Source organism: Balaenoptera ricei, chromosome 16 (assembly GCF_028023285.1).
Source record: "Balaenoptera ricei isolate mBalRic1 chromosome 16, mBalRic1.hap2, whole genome shotgun sequence".
NCBI lineage: Eukaryota > Metazoa > Chordata > Mammalia > Artiodactyla > Balaenopteridae > Balaenoptera > Balaenoptera ricei.
Window position 1 is genome coordinate 115260460 of NC_082654.1, and position 24738 is coordinate 115285197.

Here is a 24738-nt window from a genome sequence, read left to right on the forward strand (position 1 = left end):
TGACATAAATAACAGCAAGATCTTTTTTGACCCACCTCCTAGAGTAATGGAAATAAAAACAAAAATAAACAAATGGGAGCTAATGAAACTTCAAAGCTTTCGCACAGCAAAGGAAACCATAAACAAGACGAAAAGACAACCCTCAGAATGGGAGAAAATATTTGCAAACGAATCAACGGACAAAGGATTAATCTCCAAAATATATAAACAGCTCATGCAGCTCAATATTAAAGAAACAAACAACCCAATCCAAAAACGGGCGGAAGTCCTAAATAGACATTTCTCCAAAGAAGGCATACAGATGGCCAAGAGGCACATGAAAAGCTGCTCAACATCACTAATTATTAGAGAAATGCAAATCAAAACTACAGTGAGGTATCACCTCACACCAGTTAGAATGGGCATCATCAGAAAATCTACAAACAACAAATGCTGGAGAGGGTGTGGAGAAAAGGGAACCCTCTTGCACTGTTGGTGGGAATGTAAACTGATACAGCCACTATGGAGAACAGTATGGAGGTTCCTTAAAAAACTAAAAATAGAATTACCATATGATCCAGCAATCCCACTACTGGGCATATACCCAGAGAAAACCATCATTCAAAAAGACACATGCACCCCAATGTTCATTGCAGCACTATTTACAATACCCAGGTCATGGAAGCAACCTAAATGCCCATCGACAGACGAATGGATAAAGAAGTCGTGGTACATATATACAATGGAATATTACTCAGCCATAAAAAAGAACGAAACTGGGTCATTTGTTGAGACATGGATGGATCTAGAGACTGTCATACATAGTGAAGTAAGTCAGAAAGAGAAAAACAAATATCGTATATTAACACATGTATGTGGAACCTAGAAAAATGGTACAGATGAACCAGTTTGCAGGGCAGAAGTTGAGACACAGATGTAGAGAACAAACATATGGACACCAAGGGGGGAAAGCCGTGGGGAGGTGGGGATGGTGGTGTGATGAACTGGGCGATTGGGATTGACATGTATACATTGATGTGTATAAAACTGATGACTAATAAGAACCTGCTGTATAAAAAAATAAATAAAATAAAATTCAAAAATTCAAAAAAAAAAAAAAGTGACACATTTTTGTTGTCACCCCTCTCACCAGCGCTGCGGACACCTTGTCCTCGTGGGCTCCCACTCGGGGACAGTGGTTCTCAGGTGGTTGGAGGATGGACGGGGCACGAGTGCAGAACTGTCCTGACTCCACCCACAGCTGACTTCCTGCCGCCCGGTGAGGCCACCTGCCCCATCTCCTGTCCTCGCCCTTAACACAAACATCCTCGGGCCAGGAAAGGCAGGCAGTCTTGTGTTACAGGCATGCCTGCTATGGGCTGAATCATGTCCTCAAAATTCACATGTTGAGTCCTGACCCCCAGGACCTCAGAATGGGACTGTGTTTGGAGACGAGGTCTTTAAAGAAGTGATTAAAGTAAAATGAAGTCACTAGAATGGGCTACACTCCAACGTGACTGCTGCCCTTATAGGAAGAGATTAGGACACAGACACACAGAGGGATGACCATATGAGGACACAGGGAGAAGACGGCCATATACATACCAAGGAGAGAGGCCTCAGCAGGAACCAGCCCTGCTGACACCTTGCTCTGGAACTTCCAGCCTCCAAGAATGTGAGAAATAAATGTCTGTTGTTTAAGCAGCCCTGTGTGTTGTGTTTGTTATGGTAGCCAAGTTATGACGTCTTGCGTTTATGGGGCCCTAAGGAGTTAATGTCCCAGGAGGAGGGGAGTGCACCAGGGTCCCTCTGCACGTGAGCTGCTCTGCACGCAGGGGCTCCAGGCAGGCCAGCTTCAGGGGCAGCTGCAAAGTGACTCCTTCCAAACCATGCACTCTCGCATGCCCTGGACAGGGGGGCACATGTCCTTGTTTGGGGACCTCTGGTCTCAGCTGGGTTCTCCCAGGCACACGTGGAGTTGTGCCTTTGTGGTCGACACAAAGGTTGGGGTTCTCGGGCACACTGTGGGGGAGGCCTGAGCCGCCAGGCCTCCTGCAGGAAGGGCTGCCCTGTGCCCCCCGCACTTCCTGGGAAGGACCTGCCTGTGATTTTGTGAGCCGAGAATCTGACTCCGTTCTACGTCACACACAAGTTATTTCTGTACAGCTTTAAGATATGCTGAATTTGGGCTTCCCTGGTGGCGCAGTGGTTGAGAATCTGCCTGTCAATGCAGGGGACACAGGTTCGAGCCCTGGTCTGGGAAGATCCCACATGCCGCGGAGCAGCTGGGCCCGTGAGCCACAATTACTGAGCCTGCGCGTCTGGAGCCTGTGCTCCGCAACAAGAGAGGCCGTGATAGTGAGAGGCCCACACATCGCGATGAAGAGTGGCCCCCGCTCGGCGCAACTAGAGAAAGCCCTCACACAGAAACGAAGACCCAACACAGCCATAAATTAATTAATTAATTAATTAATTAATTAAAAAAAAAAAGAGCAAGAAGATGCTGAAGGGTTTAAAAAAATAAAAAGATATGCTGAATTTTGCAGGAATAGAACAACAATGTGATTCTAGGAAAGCGTGTTCTCACAGTTACTCAGAACTTTACCAAGAATTCTCTGACATTTTGGAAAATCAAATCTCCTGGTAAAGTGGCTCAGAGTTTCTGAATTGCCAGTAAATGCACGAGGACTGTTGTCACCACAGTAATTCGAATTATATACAGCGATGCCTATTTGTCCTTGTTTTAAAACATCAAATATAAAGTTTGAATCGAGTTGAATGTTATCTGGTGAGGCTCTCTTCTTGGTTGTATGTGGCATCTTCTCCCTGTGTCCTCACGTGGAGAAGATGTGAGGAAGCTCTCTGAGGTCTCTTTTATAAGGACACTAATCCCATGATAGGGATTCCACCCTCATGACCTAATTACTTCCCAAAGGCACCACCTCCTAATAGCATCACCTTGGGGGTGAGGATTTCAACATGTGAATTTTGGAGGGACACAAAGATTCAGCCAAGAACAACCACAAACTGTATGATTCCATTTATATGAAATGTCCAGAACAGGCAAATCCACAGAGACAGGAAGTGGGTTAGTGGTGCCACAGGCTAGGGGAGTGGGAAGGGGGGGGGTCTCCTTTTGGGGGGATCAAAAGAAAACAAATACGGATCACCTAAGGGCACAGAAACTTACATAATCTGTTATCAAAAGGAGCACTTCTAACAGAGAGAGATCAAATTCCAGTCTTGTATTACCTTAACAAAATCCATTTACTTAGTTAACTTCAATCTAAATTTAGTTAATCCTGACCATGTATAAAACTTTCTCAGTAAAATGTAATTCCATTTCTCATACCTTCTTCACTGAAAACACACATTCTACAATATTGAAATGTCTTATTTTTAGTAACTTTAATTATATATTTAAATTAGAATCCCCGACTCTTAAAAACCTTAATTTCTAGTAACACGTAAGAGGCAAGTAATAGTTTCCAAAATCTGGAGAAACTATTTTAGATGATTTTCAGAACATAATTATTTTTATAGTTTACCTAAAAGCTCTTATCTCATTTACATTTACTTTAAAGTTTCATTATGTCAAGTTGTTTTTCTTGCTGACAAATTTGCAACAGATATGACAAGATTTTATCTAATTTTTACTAAACCTAGGTGCAGTGAAAGTACTATACTTAATGCTGATGGCTCTAAAGACATGTCTATATTAATTAGATCAACAAACTTAAACATTAATACCAGGTATTAATTTAATACTAAATATTTCCCAGTTCACATGAACCTGAAACTCAATTTCTCTTGTATTTAGAATTGTTTGGTTTGTAAGCACTTACTTTTCTTTAAGCCAATTAAATAGAGCTCATTTACAGATTAACCTCAGCAATGTTATCCAAAGACAAAAACACATCAAACACACTAACAGAGAGACATCATAGTTCTTATTTCAAAATTTCAGCCCCGAGTCAGGTACAGCAATATAAAACCCATCAGTTTACAAAAGAGGTTGGATTATTGGCTTTCTGGCAGATGGAACAAATCAAGCTCACTTGTCTAGATGGCTAAACCCTTTCTACTAATATTTATGGAAAACAAGTCAAGTTCTAAATTACTGTATCCTCTGTGGAGAAAAGGGAACCCTCTTGCACTGTTGGTGGGAATGTAAATTGGTACAGCCACTATGGAGAACAGTATGGAGGTTCCTTAAAAAAACTAAAAATAGAATTACCATATGATCCAGCAATCCCACCACTGGGCATATACCCAGAGAAAACCATCATTCAAAAAGACACGTGCACCCCAATGTTCATTGCAGCACTATTTACAATAGCCAGGTCACGGAAGCAACCTAAATGCCCATCGACAGACGAATGGATAAAGAAGTCGTGGTACATATATACAATGGAATATTACTCTCAGCCACAAAAAGGAATGAAATTGGGTCATTTGTTGAGACGTGGATGGATCTAGAGACTGTCATACAGAGTGAAGTAAGTCAGAAAGAGAAAAACAAATATCGTATATTAACGCATGTATGTGGAACCTAGAAAAATGGTACAGATGAACCAGTTTGCAGGGCAGAAATTGAGACACAGATGTAGAGAACAAACGTATGGACACCAAGGGGGGAAAGTGGCAGGGGGGTGGGGATGGTGGTGTGATGAATTGGGCGATTGGCATTGACATGTATACACTGATGTGTATAAAATGGATAACTAATAAGAACCTGCTGTATAAAAATAAATAAATAAAATAAAATTTAAAAAAATAACTACCTTCTTTTTAAAAATTTGTATTTTAAAAAGATGGCAGAGGTAAGGGTTTCTGAGAAGATCAGATAGGACATTTTTATCTCAAAGATACAGGCAAGTTTTTCCTCGGATGACTTTGTTTCCCCTTTGTTTAATATTTACAAGCCTCTTAAGATCACCTGTATCTATTAGAAAATCAATCAACTTGTTCCCCACTGTCAATGTTACCCGGGCTCCTGTGGGGAAATCAGAATCGGACGCCTCAAGTCCACGGGAGTCCCCTGGCCTCTTACAGGATATCGGGGCAAGGGAAATTGCCCTGCTGCAGAAGTGGCTCCCGGTCCAAACTGGGTGCCCTGTCAGGTCTTACGTGGTGATACTAAACCAGGTCCCTGTGCCCCAGGGGTTACCATAGAAACTTCTATTTGATCCCCATGGGTAGGGGAAACAGAAGGCGGGGAATATGTTGGCAGCGTGTGGAACAACTGCCGCTGCAGCCTGCTTGGCCACTGGGGGAGCTGGACAGGCTGGAGGCGAGGGGTGAAGTTTTGAAATGACATGTTCCCACTCTCATTTTCTCCCTCTTCCCTTGTAGAACAGGTTTTCCTCCGTGTTTCCTTTCAGACCGCTGCACCATAAGGGGGCAGCCCTCTAACTCCTTTTCCCCCTGATGCAACAGCATAAATACTCCTACATATGGGAACCTTATCTCTTTTCCCTGCTCTTCTGCAGAACATTTCTAACTGCAAGATTGTATAATAGTTGAGTGAGCCATTCAGGGGCCATCGTTCTTCTGATCGTAACATATATTGGGTCCACACCCTATTACAATAGTATATCGTGTCTTTCTTAGTCATAGGCTCATGGTTATGTTTTGCCCATTTATCTAATATATTCCCCAAAAGGCTCTCCTTCAGGATAGATGGAGTATTTTCCACTTTCAAAAGTTTGATAACACCAAGACACAAAAGGCGCAAATTCCAACACAAAAGGCACAAACAAACTCTAGCACTGATGCACACAAAACCAAGACAAAACCAAAGAACTAGTTCCCAGATCAGGTAGACTTACCCTACAAAACCAACGAACTAGTTCCCAGCGAACCGGTTCCCAGAATCAGGTAGAGTCTAACAACGATTCTCCCCTGCAGCAGGGTACCCAACCAGACTGGCTCGTCCCGAAAAGGAAAAGCCCAGATTGAGGGGGGAATATGTTCCCGGCGTGCACACCGGAGTGACTTACCCTCCAGAATCAAATCAAGTCCATCAACTCGTAGCCCCAAATGGAAGTTGGTCAGTTCCTGGCCTCAACCGCCAAGCGTTGGGGTAGCTGGTGCCGCTTCAGGGAACTCTGAAGGGAAGATCCTCAGGACAAACTGTCCTGGCAGCTGCTAGGGCCTTGCCCCAATATTCCCTGACCGGGGCCGTCTAGCCATGAGCAGCAAGCCTCCTGCGGGCTAAGCCAAGTGCGTTACTGAGTCCAAGCTCGCTCAGCTCGCCACACAACAGGCCAATGAATCGGAGACGAGGTGTTGAGGCAGGGAATAAGACTTTGTTCGGAAAGCTGGCAGACCGAGAAGATGGCAGACAACTGTCTCTGAAAAACCAACTTCTCGGGGTTTGGATGCCAGTTTCTTTTATAGAACAGAGAGGGGGAGGAGATGAGGAAGTAAAGTAAAAAGGCCATAAGATTTGCAAATGTCCCCTGGAATGGCCAGCCTCGGGAGGGGATGCGTTAATTTCTTCTTTCTTGCAGCCAGCCACAGGTGGACAGGGTCAGGATGTACAAAGGCACTTTGGTTTAACATTCAGGCAGAGGGGCAGGGTTCCCTGAGGCAGACCATTCTGTATGATTATAATAACAAAAGCAATGAAAAGCAAAGGTTAAAGTCAAAGAAAGAGATCAGACTTGGAGTCTGATTTAGCTCTTCCCTGTTACAGGGGTGGGGAGCTTTGTCAGGGCCTGATGGAGGAACCAGGCACAAGATTGGGCTTGGGTCAGGGCTGTGGGTGTAGAGGGGAACTAGCCTGGGGACTGGCCACAGACTCTGGAGGACGAGCTGACAGTCACTGCGGCACAAAGAGAGTGGGAGCCAGGGAGGCGCCAGTGTTACCAAACCAAACTTGGTTCCACGCACCCATGCGTGGTAAAGCCAGTCTACTGACACCAGGTTGTGGTGAAGGGAAGTGCAGCGTTAACTGTAAAAGCGCCAATACACGGAGGATGGGTAGCTTGCTCTAAAAACCGAACTCCCTGAAGGGTTTCAGCAAAGCAATTTTAAAGGCCGGGTGAGGGAAGGGGGTCGCAGGGTATGTGATCAGCTGGTGCACAGTTCTCTGGTTGATGGTGAGGTAACAGGGCGGCTAACATTATAAAGTCTTAGGCACCAGTAGCTCTGGGGCTACGTGTTCATGATCATCAAGTTGTTAATTTCTTCCATTTGGTGGTGGTTTTAGTATCTGTGAAACAACTCGGGAAGTGTGCATCAGATACTATTATCTAGGTACTTCATAGAGGAGTTACAACAAAGGATATGAAGGAGGGGTCTGTCCCAGGAAGGCCCCATAGGGTCCTGCTTGGTTACAGCAGGTGTCTGGGCTCAGCAACCAGGGAAGGTGGGTACCTCCTGGGTGTGGGGAGCTGCAGGATCCCAGCCCTCTGAGGGGCCTGTTAGCCCCCAAGGTGAGATGGGGATGCAATGGCTGGACAGCGGCATCTGGCCTGGAAGAGGGGTCCAGGCTGGAAATGTCAACGGAATCATCACAGGGAGAAAGAGGAAAGGCCAGGCGGAAGCAGGTGGGTCACAGCAGACTATGTGCAGGTGACTGCGGTCCTGAGAGAAGCAACTCAAAGCCAGAAAGGAGTGGCCATCAGGGGTTCAGCTTCACTCTCTTGTTCCTTTGTAAAACTGCTATGACAGTTTGAAACACCACCAGGAGACTTCTGGGCCCAGTGCGGCCATGGCTTCATCAAAGGGGCCCGGGTGGAAAACAGAACCACTGCAGGCCCTGCTCATGTCCACACTGGGAATGAATCCCATCAGAGCACCAGGGCTCACAGACTTCAGTGAACCTCTGCCCTCAGGATTGGTCTTCCTCCTTGCTCTCACCTGCAGTCAGAGGCCCAGGAACCCACATCCTGGCTCCACCCCACCCCCAGGACTGAGTAGTATTCCACTGCATATCTGTACAACATCTTCATTTTTCTGTCAATGGACAATTTGGTGGTTTCTCTGTCTTGGCTTGTAAATAGTGCTGCCCTGAAAACAGGGGTACGCTTGTCCTTTCCAGTTATGATTTTCTCTGGATCTAAGCCCAGGAGTGGGACTGCCGGATCCAATGGGAACTCTATATTTAGTTTTTTAAGGAACCTCCATACTGTTCTCCACAGTGGCTGCACCAATTTGGATCCCCACCAACAGAGTAGGAGGGTTCCCTTTTCCGTATGCCCGGTCCAGCATTTATTCTTCGTAGATTTTTGTTGGCGATGGCCCTTCTGACCAGTGTGAGGTGATACCTCATTGGACTTCTGATTTGCATTTCTCTAATAATTAGTGATACTGAGCATTTTTTCATGTGCTTTCTGGCCATCTGTATGCCTTCTTTGGAGAAATGTCCACTTAGATCCTTGGCCCATTTTTTTATTCAGTTGTTTGTTTTTTTGATATTGAGCTGCTTGAGCTGTTTGTACGTTTCAGAGATGAATTCCTTGTGGGTATCTTCCTTTGCAAATAATTTTTCCCATTCTGAGGGTTGTCTTTTTTGTTTGTTTATGATTTCCTTTGCTGTGCAACCACTTTGAAGTTCAATTAGGTCCCATTTGTTTATTTTTGTTTTATTTTTCATTATTCTTGGAGGTGTATCATAAAAGAATTTGCTGCGATTTCTGTCAAAGAGTGTTCTGCCTATATTTTCCTCAAGAGTTTTATAGTATCCGTCCTTACTTTTAGATCTTTAATTTATTTGGAGTTTATTTTTGTGTGTGGGGTTAGGGAGTATTGTAATTTCATTCTCTTTTTAATTGTTTAAGGAACCTCCACACTGTCTGCCACCATGGCTTTTACCAATTTATATTCCCAGCATCAGTGTAGAAGGGTTCCCTTTTCTCCACACCCTCTCCAACATTTCTTGTTTGTAGATTTTTTGACAATGGCCATTCTGACCGGTGTGATGTGATAACCTCCTCGCAGTTTTAATTTCCACTTCTATAATCTTTAGCGATGTTGAAATCTTTTCATGTGATTTTTTTTAAAAGAGTGTGAGTAAAAGTTACCTCTTTCAACTGGCTTCTTGAACATCTGCCCTGTTTTGAATTCTTTTTTGATGACCTACCCCAGGACGTTTCTTGAGGGCAGGTGTTTTTTTAACTTACAGCCCTGCAGGCCTTGTGAATATTAAGCGCCCATCAGCACAGGTTTTAAAGTTGGTGTTACGGGGTAACGGCCACAAGGCAGAAGCATTACTTCAGGCCCAACATTTTTTTTTCTTTTGTAATTTCATTTTTATTTTATATTGGAGTAGAGTTGATTTCTGATGTTGTGTTCATCTTAGGTGTCCAGAACCTTGATTCAGTTATACATAGACATATATGTATTTTTTTCAGGTTCTTTTCCCATATAGGATATTACAGTGTTTTCAGTAGAGTTCCTTGTGCTATTCTATAGGTTCTTTTTGATTATCTGTTTGATATATGTTAGTGTGTATCTGTTAATCCCAACCTCCTATTTTATCCCTCTCCCTACCTTTCCTTTTTGATCATCAGAAGTTGGTTTTCTAAGTCTGTGAGTCTGTATCTGTTCTGTAAAGTAGTTCATTTGTAGGAATTTATAGATTCTACCTGTAAGTGACATCTTAGGATATTTGTCTTTCTCTTTCTGACTTACTAAACCTGCTATGATTATCTCTAGGTCCATAGGTGACTGCAAAAGGCATTATGTCATTTTTTTCATGGCTGAGTCATATTCCATGTGTACATGTCTCACTTCTTTATCCATTCATCTGTCGATGGACATGTTGTCTGCTTCCATGCCTTGGTTATTGTAAATAGTGCTGAAATGCACGCTTGGGTGCACGTGCCTTTTCGAATTCCGCTTTTCAACGCATATACTCTTAAACCTGGGACTGCCGGATCATACAGTAGCTCTCTTTTCACCTTTTAAAGGCACGTCCATAGTGTTCTCTATAGTGGCTGTTACCAATTACATCCCACCAGCACCATAGGAGGGTCCCCTTTACTTAACCCCTACTTTAGCATTTATTGCCTGTAGTCTTTTAGATAATGGCCATTTTCACTGGTGCATGGGGGTATCTCTTGGTAGTTTTGATTGGCGAGTCTCTAGTAATTTGCCATGATGAGCGTCATTTCATGTGCTTTTTAAAAAATGGTGTGAGTTGTACATAGTTGTTGATATTTTCTTCTTGATAGTTTGCCCTGTTTTTAATTATTTTCGATTACTTGCGACTGGAAATTTTTTGAGGGCAGGTATAATTTAGAGCCCAGCAGTCCTTGTGAATATTAAGCGCCAATAAAGCAATAGTTTTCAGATTGCTGTGGCCGGAAATGTCAACAAGACGGCAGCATTTCTTCGTGCCGAACTCTGGTTAGTCCGTCTCCTGGAGCCTTAGTAGAAGTCCTGCTTTGGGGTTGTAATTTGAGTGGAAGTTTCCAGAACAAACACCCAATAGCTCGTGTCTCATCAGGTCTTCTTTTTATTAATTTCTATTTTTCATTGGAGTAACACTGATATGCAGTGTTGTCTGTGTTGTAGGTGTACACAAACTTTCTCATTTATACACACACACATATCTAATCATCTCTGGATTCTTTTCATATAGATTATTACAGAGTGTTGACAGACATCCCTTGGTATATATAGGTCCTTGTTGATTATCTATTTTATATGAAAGAGCTTGTGTTTCTTAATCCAATCTTCAGAATGTATCAATTGCCCCCTTCTTTAAACTTAGATAACATTTATTTTTTTTAAGTCTCTGAGACTGTTTATGATTTCTCAATTATTTTATTCATGTGCATTTTAAGATTCCTCCTATAAGTGACACCTTCTAATATTTGTCTTCCTTGTTCTGACTTTCTTCACTAGTTTAATTATCTCTAGGTTTCTCTATGTTCCTGCAAACGGCATTATTTCATTCTTTTTCATGGCTGAGCCATACTCCATGTGTACAGGCACCACTTCTTCTCTATCCATCCATCTGTCCATGGACATTTTGTGTGCCTCCACGTCTTGGCTCTTGTAAATGGTGCTACAGTGCACGCTTGGGTCCATGTGTCTTTTCGAATTCCGGCATTCTCCGCATATAGTCTTAGGGGTAGTACTGCCGGATCATACGGTAGCTCTATTTTACCTCTTAAAGGCACTTCCATAATGTTCTCTAGAGTGGCTGCTACCATTTACATCCATAAAAGGGTTCCCTTTACTCCTTGCCCTCTCTACCATATATTCATTGCAGATTTTTGATGATGGTGTTGCACTCTTGCAAGTGGAACCCTCGTTGTAGTTCTGATTAGCACGTGTCTGCTAATTGCTATGTTGAGCATGTTCTTATGCGCCATTTTTATTCATAATCAGTGTGAGCAGAATTTACCTGCTGAAATTGCCTTCTTGAAAGTGTGCCCTGTTTTCAAATATTTTTGAACACTTAGGCCTGGACATTTTTAGACGGCAAGTATCATTTAGAGCCCAGCAGTCCTTGTGAATACTAAGTGCCCAGAAGCAATCATCTGGAGGTTGCTTTTGAGGGAAATGCTCATAAGGCGCAGTATTTCCTCGGGCCCAACTCTGGTTAACCCGGCAACCAGAGCCTTAGGGGAAATCATTTTGGGGGTTGTAAATTAGAGTGGAATGTGCCAGAACAAACAGGCAAATCTTGTGTCTCATTACCAATTCTTTAATTAGATTAATTTTTAGTTTTTTATGGCAGTAGCATTGATATACAATGTTGTGTATGTTGCAGGTATAGAGAATCATTTTCAGTTATACACATACAGATATCTATGCATGTTCGGCTTTTTTTCCCATATAGGTTATTAGAGAGTGGGAAGTCTAATTAGAGAGTGTCGATAGACTTCCCAGGTATAAATAGGTCCTTGTTGATTATCTATTTTATATGAAAATAGTTTGTAATGGTTAAGCACATCCTCCTAATTTATCTCTCGACCCCTTAAGTACCCTTTGGTAAACACAGGATTACTTTCTAAGTCCCTGAGTCTGTTTATGTGTTCTCAATTATTTCAATGGTGGGTATTTTTAGATTTCACCTGTAAATGATATCATATAATATGTGTCTTTCTGATTCTGACTTACTTTACCTGGTATGATTATCTCTAGTTTTCTGTATGTTCCTGCAAATGGCATTATTTCATTCTTTTACATGGCAGAGCCATACACCATTGTGTACATGTATCACTTTTTTTTAATCCGTTCATCTGTCCATGGACATTTTGTATGTCTGCACATCTTTTGTATCAGTGCACGCATGGGTCCATATGTCTTTTCGAATTCTGGTATTTTCTACATATAGTCTTAGGCACTACCTAAGTAGCACTGCCAGATCATGTGGTGGCTCTATTTTTAACTTTTAAAGGCACTTCCGTAATGTTCTCTATTGAGGCTGTTACCATTTACATCCCACCAGGACCATAAAGTATTTCCTTTCCTCCTTGCTCTCTCCACCATTTATTTATTCATTGTCGATTTTTGATGATGGCCTTCCCAACCGGTGCAAAGTGATGTCTCGTTGTAGTTCTGACTTGCATGTCTCTGCTAATTTCTATGTTGAGCATGTTCTTATGGGCTGTTTTTATTCATAATCAGTGTGAGTACAATTTACCTGTTGAAACTGCCTTCTTGAAAGTGTGCCCTGTGTTCAATTATTTTTGAACACTTAGGCCTGGACATTCTTTGAGGCCAAGTATCATTAAGAGCCCAGCAGTTCTTGTGAATATTAAGTGCCCATAATCAATCATTTTGATTTTGATTATTGGGAAATGGCCACAGGGTGGCAGGATTTCCTCCGGCCCCACATCTTGCCCCAGCAAATAGAGCCTTAGGGGAAATCCTGTTTGTGGCTTGTAAACTGAAGAGGAATGTGCCAGAACAAACACCCAAATCTTGTGTCTCATTATCAATTTTTAAATTAGATTAATTTTTAGTTTTTATTGGAGTAACAGTGATATACAATGTTGTGTATGTTGTAGGTATAGGGAATCATTTTTTGTTATACATATAGAGATATATATGCATGTTTGGCTTCTTTTCTCATATATATTATTAGAGAGTTGATAGCCCTACCTTGGTATACATACATCCTTGTTGAATATCTGTTTTATATGAAATAGTTTGTATTTGTTAATCTCATCCTCCTAATTTATCCCTTGTCCCCTTCTGTCCCCTTTGGTATCCATGTTTTATTTTTAAGTCCTTGAGTCTGTTTATGTTTTCTCAATTATTTCAATGGTGTGTATTTTAATTCCACCTATTAGTGATATCATATAATATTTGTCTTTCTGATTCTGACTTACTTTACTTACTATGATTATCTCTAGTTTTCTCTATGTTCCTGCAAATCGCATTATTTCATTCTTTTACATGGCAGAGTCATATACCATTGTGTACATGTATCACTTTTTAAAAATTTGTTCATCTGGCCATGGACATTTTGTTTGTCTCCATGTCTTTGTAATCAAATTTACTCCTATAAAAATACAAATTTAATTTAAAAAATTCAAACGAGAACTAATGAGATATAAGCTTTTGGGGGTTTGTCCTGGCACATTCCACTCTAATTTACAACCTAGGAACAGGACTTCCAGGAAGGGTCTGTTGCCATAGTAACCAGAGCTGGGAATGGAGAAATCGTGCAGACTTGTGGCCGTTTCCCACGATAGCAGCTTTCAATCCAGTGCTAATGGTCACTTAATATTCACAAGTACTGTAGGGCTGTAAATGACACCTGCCCTCAAAAAATATCCTGGGGTCTGGAATTGACAAAAAATTTCAAAACAGGGCAAACTTTCAAGCACATAATTTCAAGAGGTAAATTTTTCTCGCTGTAATTTTTAAAGAAAAAAAAAGGACATGGAAAAATGGTCAATATAACGAATAATTACAGTCATGCAAATCCAAACAACAAAGAGGTATCACCTCACAGCAGGCAGAATGGCAATCAGCAAAAAGCCTACAAACAATAAATGCTGAAGGGGTTGTGTAGAAATGCGTGCCCTCCTATGCTACTGGGGATATGTAAACTGGTAATAGCAACTAATGAGAAAAGAACGGAGCTGCCTTTAAGAGGTAAAAATTGAGCTAGCATATGATCCAGCAGACCTATTACTGGGCCTATAACCCGAGAAGACCAGAATGGATAAGGCAGAGGCACCCAAAAGAGCACAGCAGCCATATTTACAATAGCCAAGACTTGGAAGCAAGCAAAATGTCCATCGACACATGAATGGACAAAGAATAAGTGGTACATGTACACAATGGAATATTAGCTACAAAAAAGAATGAAACATAGCCCTTTGCAGCACCATAGATGAACCTAGAGATAATCATAGTACGTGAAGTAAGTCAGAAAAAGAAAGACAAACATAGTAGGATATCATTTGTAGGTGTTATCGAAAAATTGATACCAATGAACATATTTCCATAGAGAAAGACACTCACAGGCTTAGAAGACAAACTTATGGTTAACCTAAAAGAAAGGTGGGAGGAATGGATAAATTAGGATACTGGAGTTAACATACATATACTGGGCTTCCCTGGTGACGCAGCGGTTAAGAATCCGCCTGCCAATGCAGGGGACACGGGTTCGAGCCCTGGTCCGGGAAGATCCCACATGCCGCGGAGCAACTAAGCCCGTGCGTCACAACTACTGAGGCTGCGCTCTAGAGCCCGCGAGCCACAGCTAATGAAGCCCGCACGCCTAGAGCCTGTGCTCCACAACAAGAGAAGCCACCAAGATGAGAAGCCCGCACACCGCAACGAAGACCCAACTCAGCCAAAAATAAATAAATAAATTTTAAAAAAACCAAACATACATATACTAATACATGTAAAATATATAATCACCAAAGACCACCGTGTACCAAGGAATGTCTACTCAACACTCTGTAATAACCTACATGGGAACAGGATCTGAAGATGAATAGGTATATGTATAAATAAACCAAATTCTGCACACCTAAAACAAAGACAGCATTGTAATCAAATTTACTCCGATAGAAAATAAAAATTAAATTTAAAAAAAAGAAACAACAAGTCATGAGACATAAGATTGGGGTTTTGTCCTGCCACATTCCACTTCAATTTATAACCTAGGAACATGAATTCCAGGAAGGCTCTCTTGCCATGGTGACCAGAGTGGGGAATGGAAAAATCCTGTCACCTTGTGGCGGTTTCCCGCAACAGCAGTTTTAAACCCAGCGCTAAGGGTCAGTTAATATTCACAAGGACTGCAGGGCTGTAAAAGACACCAGCACTCAAAAATGTCCTGGGGTCGGGAATTGACAAAAACTTTCAAATCAGGGCAAACTTTCAAGAAGATAATTTCAAGAGGTAAATTTTTCTCACTGTATTTTTTAATGGAAAAAGAAAAGGACATAGAAAAATGCTCAACATCATGTATCATTAGAGACATGGAAATCTAAACTAGAAAAAAATATCACCTCACATCAGTCAGAATGGCCATCAGCAAAAAGTCTACAAACATTAAATACTGAAGTGGTTTTGGAGAAAAGCGTACCCTCTATGCTGTTTGTGGGATGTAGTCTGGTAACTGCCACCAAAGAGAACAGAATGGAGGTGCCGTTAAAAGGTAAAAATTGTGCTACCATATGATCTGGCAGACCCACTACTGGGCCTGTAACTGGAGAAGACCAGAATCGAATAGGCAGAGACACCCCAATGGGCACTGAAGCAATATTTACAATAGCCAAGACATGGAAGCAACCAAAATGTCCATCGACACATGAATGTACAAAGAAGTGGTACATGTACACAGTGGAATATTAGCCCCTAAAAAGGATGAAATGATGTCCTTTTCAGCACCATAGATGAGCCTAGAGATAATCATACTACATGAAATCAGTCATAAAGAGAAAGACAAATATCCTATGACATCATTTATAGGTGTTATCTAAAAATTGATACCAATGAACAAATTTCCACAGATATTTACTCTGTTAAGTAAAAATTAAATTAAAAAAAAAAAAGCAAGCAAGAAGTAATGAGGCATAAGCTTTTGGGGTTTGTCCTGGCACTTTACACTCCAGTTTACAACCTCGGAACACAACTTCCAGGAAAGTTCTTTTTCCCTAATAGAGTTGGGAATGTAGTAATCCTGCCGCCTTGTGGCCATTTCCCACAACAGCAGCTTTAAACCTAGTGCTAATAGTCACTTCATATTTCCAAGGACTGCTGGGCTGTAAACGATACCTGCCCTCAAAAAATGTCCTAAAGTCGGTAATGGAAAAAAAAATTCAAAACAGGTCAAATTTTCAAGAAGAAAATTTCAAGATGTAAATTTTACTCACACTTAAAAAAAAAGAAAGGACATGGCAAAATGCTCAATATCACGAATTATTAGAGACATGCAAATCCTAACTACAAAAAGGAGGGGAGAAGGAATGATACACATGCCCTTGGGTGTTTGTCCAGGCACATTCCACCCTAATTTCCAACCAGGAGAAGGACTTTCCCTAAGGCTCAGTTTGCCCCAATTACCAGAGTGGGGCATGAAGAAATTCGGCAGGTTTGTGGCTGATTCCCAAAACAACAACATGAAAACTGGTGCTTGGGGGCCCTGCATATTCACAAGGCCTTCAAGGCTGTAAATGACACCTGTGTCTTGGGGTTAGTTTTGGAAAACAAATTCAAAACGAGGCAGAATTTCAGGAACCAGATATCAAGATGTAAATTTCCCTCACAGTGATTTTATATTTTTTTTAAAAAAGCACACCAGAAGCTGCTCAACATCAGAAATTGTATGCTAATGCAAAAAAGACTACAACGAGGTATCACCTCTCACCAGTCAGAATGACCATCACCACAAAGTCTCTGGAGAGAGTGAAGAAAAGGGAACCATGTTACACTGTTGCTGGGAATGAAATATGCTAACATATGCTAACAGGCACTCTGGAGAACAGTATGAAGGGTCCTTAAAAATAGAAAAATAGAGCTACCTTAGGATCCAGCAAAACCACTCCTGGGTGTAAATGTGGGGAAAACCAGAAATCGACAAGACACATGCACCACGATGCTCACTGTAGCCCTGCTTACAAGAACCTAGACTTGGAAGCAATGAAAGTGTCCATCAAAGGACGAATGGATAAAAAACATCTTGTACATATATACAATGGAATATTACTCAACTACGAAATGAATGAAATAAGGTCATTTGCAGCAACTCGGATGGACCTTGATACACATACTAAGTGACATAAATCAAACAGAGAAAGGTAAATTTCATATATCACTTATAGGTGGAATCTAAAAATTGATACAAATGAACTAACTTACAAAACAGAAACAGAGGCACAGACTTAGAAAACAAACTTCTGGCTGCCAAGGAGAAAGGTGGGGGGAGGGAGGCATAAATTAGGAGGTTTTAATTAGCATACATACCCTTATATAGAGAAAACAGATAATCAATAAGGACCTACTGTATAGCACAGGGAACTCGACTCAACACATTATAATTTCGTCAATGCAAAAGGAATCGGAAAAAGAATATATAGAGGTCTCCGTGTAAGTGACTCCAGCTGCTGTACAACAAAAAGAAGCACAACATTGTAAATCAGCTGTACTCCATTATATGATTAACATTAAATTAGCAAAACAAACAAACAACAACAAAAAAAGAGAAATGGTTACTAAACTGGTTCAGGCCCAGTGACCCAACACAGCCTCACATCCCTGGAGCAAGCACTGGCTTGGCTCTCAAGGCTGCGTTGCCAAGCGGCTGAGGGAGCTGGTGAGGATGTGCCAGCCAATGCAGCCCCACAGGAGTTGTACTGCCTGATCCCCACTCCATGCGTCCAAAATCTCCAGGTGCAGGGGAGCCAACCTACAGCTAAACATGCCTGGGACACCCAAAGGATGGTGCACCCTCTGGGCAGGAAGAGAGATGAAAAGTCACCTACTCTCCACATCTCCTGGTGGTGGGGTTCCCACCTTCAGCCTCTTTCCTTGGAGTCTCCCCACCTGGGGAAGACAGCACCCTCCAACAGCCAGTTTTGCACAGCTTGGTATTTGTCCGGGGATGAAGGGTAAGGGAGGTAAGGAATGAGACACAAGCCCTGGGGTTTTTGGACAGGCACAGGCCACTCTAATGTCCAGTCAGGAAGAGGACTTTCCCGAAGGCTCAGGTTACCCCAGTAACCCGAGTAGGGCTTGAAGAAATCCTGTCCCCTTATGGCCATTTCCTGAAACAACAACTTGAAAACCAGTGCTCAGGGACACTGCAGCTCACAAGGCCTGCAGGGTTGTAAAGGACACCTGCCCTCGAAAAATGCCTTGGGGTAAGTAATCGAAAAGGACTTGAAAACAAGGCAGAACTGCAGGAACCGGATTTCAAGAGGTAGATTGGACTCGACATTAAAGTCGAGTCATTGGACATCGCCAGTGACCGGGTTGGCCAAAATGGGCATTGGGGTTTTTCCATAATACCTTATGGAAAAACCCCAACACCCTTTACGGCCAACCAAATATTCGCGAAATGCAAATCAACACTACTAACAGGTATCACCTCGCACCACTCAGAATGACCATCGTCACAAAGTCTTGACCATCATCGCAAAGTCTAAAAACAGAAATGCAGAGAGGGCGTGGAGAAAAGGGAACCCTGCTACGCTGATGGTGGGAATGTAAAATGCTACCAGCCACTCTGGAGAACAGTATGCAGTTTCCTTAAAAATCTAAAAAATAGAGCTACAGAGGATATGGCAATCACAACATTGTAAATCTGGTATACTCCATTATAAAAATAAAGTTAAAGTAGCCTAACATGTGAAGTATTTAGGTATGAAATTCTTCATTATTTTTTATTTTTTTAATTTTAATTTTTTCTAATTTTTTTTAAATTTGCTTGACAGGGTCTATTTCCAAATCGAAAAACAAGACTGTCCTTTTCCAAAAACCAGCCTTTAATGGTACCTATCAAGCACAGTGTTTGCTCTCCAATTGGTTATTTTAGGTTTTCCATTTTATATTCATCCTCCATTTCCATTGTTTAAAATTTTGTCTTCCATTCCTAGGTTCAATGCATGTTTTTTGTAATTAATACCTGCAATTTAAAACTTCAAGTTTTTACTGAAAAAAATACAGCACAGCTGCCATAAGTGAAAAGAGACACAAGAAATGAAGTTATAGTAAGTGATAGATGGAAGAATGTATTTTCCCCATAGATAAGACAAAGAGTTAAAATCAATTACATACAAAGTTACCACAAATTAAGAAAAAAGAATAGAAAACCTGACAAAGGGCATAACAAAAACTCACATCTAAGGAATTGCAATTGTCAGTGAATTTCAAATTTATCCCTGACCTTAGCTAGCCATAAGAAAAGAGCATTTTAAATGACTTCCAATCACTACTTTTATACAAATTTTTAAAAATTGTAGCATGCTTTACCTGGCACAAAATGCACCTCTTTCGCAACAGAAACAAGCAGATACCCTTCAAGATGAAAGGCTAAGCACACCTCTTTGTGCTTCTTTCATAGGATATGGGGTCTTGATTGGGTAACTGCAATAGCATGGATTCTATGAAGGAGCCATTTCACCCATCAGCTTCCCTTTTTCCCAATTAGTCAAATGATCTAAGATGCTGGTGGGCTGAGAAGACTCCTTCAAGGAGAGACTGGTGACAAACCTTCGTTATATGTTAGTTAACCATCATGTACTGGTGTGAAACACTAGGAAATCGAAGACTTGTGTTCCCCTGGCTGTTGATGGCGGAGTTTTCGTTAGGAGGGAAGGCCCCTTCTCAGCTACCACCCACTTCATACTAGTGTTTCCCAATTTCCCTGAGCATGAGAATTCCTGGGAGCCTTGTTGGAAGCACAGTTCACCTGGTGCTTCACGGAAGACTCAGCAGCAGGACCAGGAGTATGGACTTTTCACAGCACAAGGGGCTTCTTAACATCAACAAAGACTGGGGAAACACTCTTCAAATCATTCACTCTGTGCTGCTTTATTCACAGCTTCATGGGCGTACCAATGAGGTACAAAAAACTGCACATATTTAAAGTATACACTTCAATGAGTTTTGTCATATGTATATACACAGTAAAGCATCAGCCTAATTAAGATAAAAAACATACCCATTGCCCCCAAAAGTTTCCTCATGTCCCTTTGTAATCCACACCTCCCTCCTTCCCATCCCTAGGCAACCACTAATCTGCTTTCTTCCACTAGAGATAACATTGCATTTTATATGAATGACATCTTTCTGTATCTGGCTGCTTTCACGCAGCATAAATATTTTGAGATTTATAAGGAAATAAATAAATAGCTACAAGGATACACTGTACAACACAGGGAATACAGCCAGTATTCTAAATACCTATTTCTTTTTTTTTTTTTGGCTGAACCACACAGCATGGGGGATCTTAGTTCCCCGACCAGGGATTGAACCCACGCCCCCTGCAGTGGAAGTGAGGAGTCTTAAACCAATGGACCAGCAGAAAAGTCCTAAATAACTTTTAATGCAGCATAATCTATAAAATTTTGAGTCACTACGTTGTACACTTGAAACTAGGATAATATTGTAAATCAACTATACCTTAATTAAAAAAAAGAACACCATTGTGACCACCATCCAGGTGAAAATTTTACTTTTCCATCCATGGCAGAATACCCTCCCTGTGCCCCATCCCAATCTCAACCACCTCACTACTTCCAAAAGGACTCGCTGTCCTGATTTTTATAGTCATTACTCTCCTTGAGTTTCTTTATAGTTTTTACCACCCAAGTGTGGTCTCTAGAACCTACAGTTGAACCATGCTGTTGACGTCTTTTAATCCTCTCTTAGCCACTAAGTTCCTTCTCCATCCCTTTCTCTTTCTTACACTGTATCCATGGAAGAACCTGAGCCCTTCCCCCATGGAATTTTCCAGTAAGAATTTTGCAGACTGTGTTCTCAGGATGCAGTTCAACACATCCCTCTGTTCTCTATTTCCTGCAAATTTTCAACTGTATTCAGAGGCTTGACCAGACTCGGATAAATATTTTTGATGAGACTCTAGGTATTGATGTGCTCTTTCATCAGGGGGCACATAATCTCAGGTTGTCTGTCTTTACTGAGATGTCAGCAGGGATGATGTTCAATGCTTACATTCATTAATCCATTTGGGGGTGAAAAATTATGATATTCTAATTACATCATTTCTTTTTATTTATCAGCTGGATTAATCTAATAAACAAATACTTCCCTTCATCTACTATTTCATCACCCAGTAGAACCATTCATAAAGGAAAGGCAGATTAGATGCTTCTTTCTTTTCATTTATTTATCTGTTATCAAGATAATAAATTTCTACCCTGTCATACTCCAAAGATGATGAATTAATTTAAACACACTGGGATGAAGTGAAGAATTAAAACATATTTGACAGATTTCAATACATGGCCGTTATTATATTTGTTGATGTTCACATTGTCCCATCTTTTACATGGTGGACCCTCTTCAGGTTAATTCTTAAGTCCTTTTGACATGCCCCTAATAGTCTGAATACTTCCTTGTTAACTGGTTTGGCAAGATGTTTCAAGCTCATCTTGTATATTTCCTTCCCAGGACTAGAATCAGTCATTTCTCCAAGAAGCCTTTGTTTCCTTTACTGGGAAATAATATTGAATATTAAATACTGAACATTGTGAAGTTAGGAATCCTCTTTGCTTCTGGTTTGATCACTGTTTCTAGTCTTTTCAGTGGGAGGAGATAGATTTTACACATATGATACAATACTCTGGTAGGTTATACAGATAGACCCAATTCAAATTGAGAACTGTAAGGTTTTTACTTAACCTCTTCTGTGACATCTGTATCTCCTTTCCTCCACACTGGGAAATCTGTTTCTCAAGGACACAGTGGAATAACTGAATTAGAATATCCAATTAGTCATTTGTTTCATCTCAACTGATGCACACACAAGTTCAGATTAACAGTATCCATAATAGCATACAAGACAGATGAAAGAAGTTGAAGAAGACAGCACTAAATGGGAAGATATTCCACCTCATGGATTGGAAGAATCAATATTGTTAAAATGACCATGCTACCCAAAGCAATCTAAAGATTTAATGCGATCCTTATCAAAATTCCAATGGAATTTTTCACAGAAATAGAAGAAACAATCTTAAAATTCTATGGAACCACAAAGGACACCCAATAGCCAAAGCGATCTTGAGAAAGAATAACAAAGCTGAAGGATTTACACTCCCTAATTTCAAACTATATTACAAAGCTATAGTAAACAAAACTGTATGGTGTTGGTGTAGAAACGAATATATAGATGAATGGAACAGAGGGGAGAGCCCAGAAATCAACCCATGCTTATATGGTCAGTTAATTTATCACAAATAGCTAAGAATATACAATGGGAAAAGGACAATCTCTTCAGTAAATGGTGATGGGAAAACTGGACAGCCCCATGCAAAGGAATGAAACTGGACCACTATCTTACAACAAACACAAAAGTTAATGGATGAAAGCCTTGAGTGGAAAACCTGAAATCACAAACATCCTACAAAAAAACGGGCAGCAAGCTCCTTGACTTCAGTTTTGGTGATGATGTTTTGGATCTGACTCCAAAACAAAGGGAAAAAAAGCAAAAATAAATAAGTGGGACTACATCTAACTAAAAAGCTTTGGGACTTCCCTGGTGGTCCAGTGGGTAAAACTCTGTGCTCTCAATGCAGGGGGCCTGGGTTCGATCCCTGGTCCAGGAACTAGATCCTGCATGCATGCCGCAACTAAGAAGCCTGCATGCCCCAACTAAAGATCCCAAGTGCTGCAACGAAGATCCCACGTGCTGCACCTAAGACTGGGTGCAGCCTAAATAAATATTAAAAAAAAAAAACACTAAAAAGCTTCTGCACAGCAAAGAAAACCATCAACAAAATGAAAAGGTCCATTGGAATGGGAGAAAATATTTGCAAATCATGTATCTGATAAGTGGTTAATATCCAAAAATATATAAAGAACTCATACCACTCAAGAGCAAACAAAGAGGCACTCTGATTTTAAAAAATGGGCAGAAGAGCTGAAGAAACATTTTTCTAAAGAAGATATACAGGTGGCCAATAGGTATTTACATGAAAAGATGCTCAACATCATTAATCATCAGGGAAATGCTAATCAAAACCACGAGATGTCACCTGTCACCAATTAGAAAGGCTATTATCAAAAAAGACAAGAAATAACAAATGTTGGAGAGGATGTTGAGAAAAGGGAACCCTTGTGAAGCGTTGGTGGGAATGGAAATTGGTGCAGCCACTATGGAAAAGAGTATAGCATTTTCTCAGAAAATTAACAGTGGAACTACCATATGGCCCAGCAATCCCACTTCTGGTATTTATCCAGAGGAAAGGAAAACACTAATTTGAAAAGATATATGCACCCCTATGCTCACAGCAGCACTATTTACAATAGCCAAGATAGGGAAACAACCTATTGTCCAATGACGGATGACTGGATAAAGAAACTGTGGTACAGATATACAATGGAATATTATTCAGCCAAATAAAAAAATGAAATCTTGCCATGTGATAACATGAAAGGACCTTGAGGGCATTATGCTAAGTGAAATAACTCAGGCAGAGAAAGACAAATACTGCATGATCTCCCTTACACATGGAATCTTTAAAAATAAAAGAAAAATCCTAGCTCATAGATAGAACAGACTGGCAGATGCCAGAGGCAGGAGGTGTGTGGGGTGAAATGACTGAGGGTGAAAAGATACAAACTTCCAGCTATAAATAAGTCATGAGATGTAAGAAACAGCATGCTGACCATAGATAATAATATTATATCGAATACGTGAAAGTTGCTAAGAGAGTCGACCTTAAAAATTCTCATGAAAGAAAAAAAAAATGTAGTTATATATGGTGACAGATCTCATCTAGACTTATTGTGGTGATTATTTCACCATATATACAAATAACGAATGCTTATGTTGTACAGCTGAAAGTACCATAATGTTATATGTCACCTATATCTGAAAAAAAAAAACTACAATATCCTTGGAACAATAAAATATCAGAACTAGTTATGACTTCTGAAAACAGTTAAAACTTTTTTTGCATGAAATTCTCTCCTTCGCTTCCCCATTTCTTTGTTTGTACCATATCTACATTCTCAGAACATAAAGCTATTATGAGATGGGTTGGGACGTGGGACCCTCTACCTGAGCGCTTGTACCTGCACCTGGACAAATGTCTCCTCCAGCAACTGAATAGAAGGCAACTATAAGGGACTAAAAATAGCTTCATGCCAGCCAGGTAGAGGCAATTAGGAACAATAAGATACTAAAAGGCTACAAACCAACTGCCACTTCTGAGGTGCCAGGAGCAAAGGCAAGGTACTGCACATGATCCCTGCACACAGCACCACAAAGGGGGTGGACAGGATACCTAATCCACACCTCAGTCCGACTTACCAATCCTCCCCCACCCTCATCCCATTTAAGGAATCAGCCCCCATTGGAGAGCTAGCAAGGGCACCTGTTACTTGTTTTCGCTCCCTTGTGCTGCAGCACTAGTGCCAATAAAGCCTTGCCTGAATTCCTCGTCTGGCCTCTTATCAATTTCTGTTGATTAAAGAGTCCAAGGACCCGAATCTGTATCAATTACATAGTATAACCTCGTTTTAACCCGCATTTAATCTAAATTTTAGAAGTAACTATATATTTACTACTCACACTAATCTTTATTGCAATGTCTTTTTAGTTATTGTAGTTTCTGAAGCTGGTTCTTCAGTAGA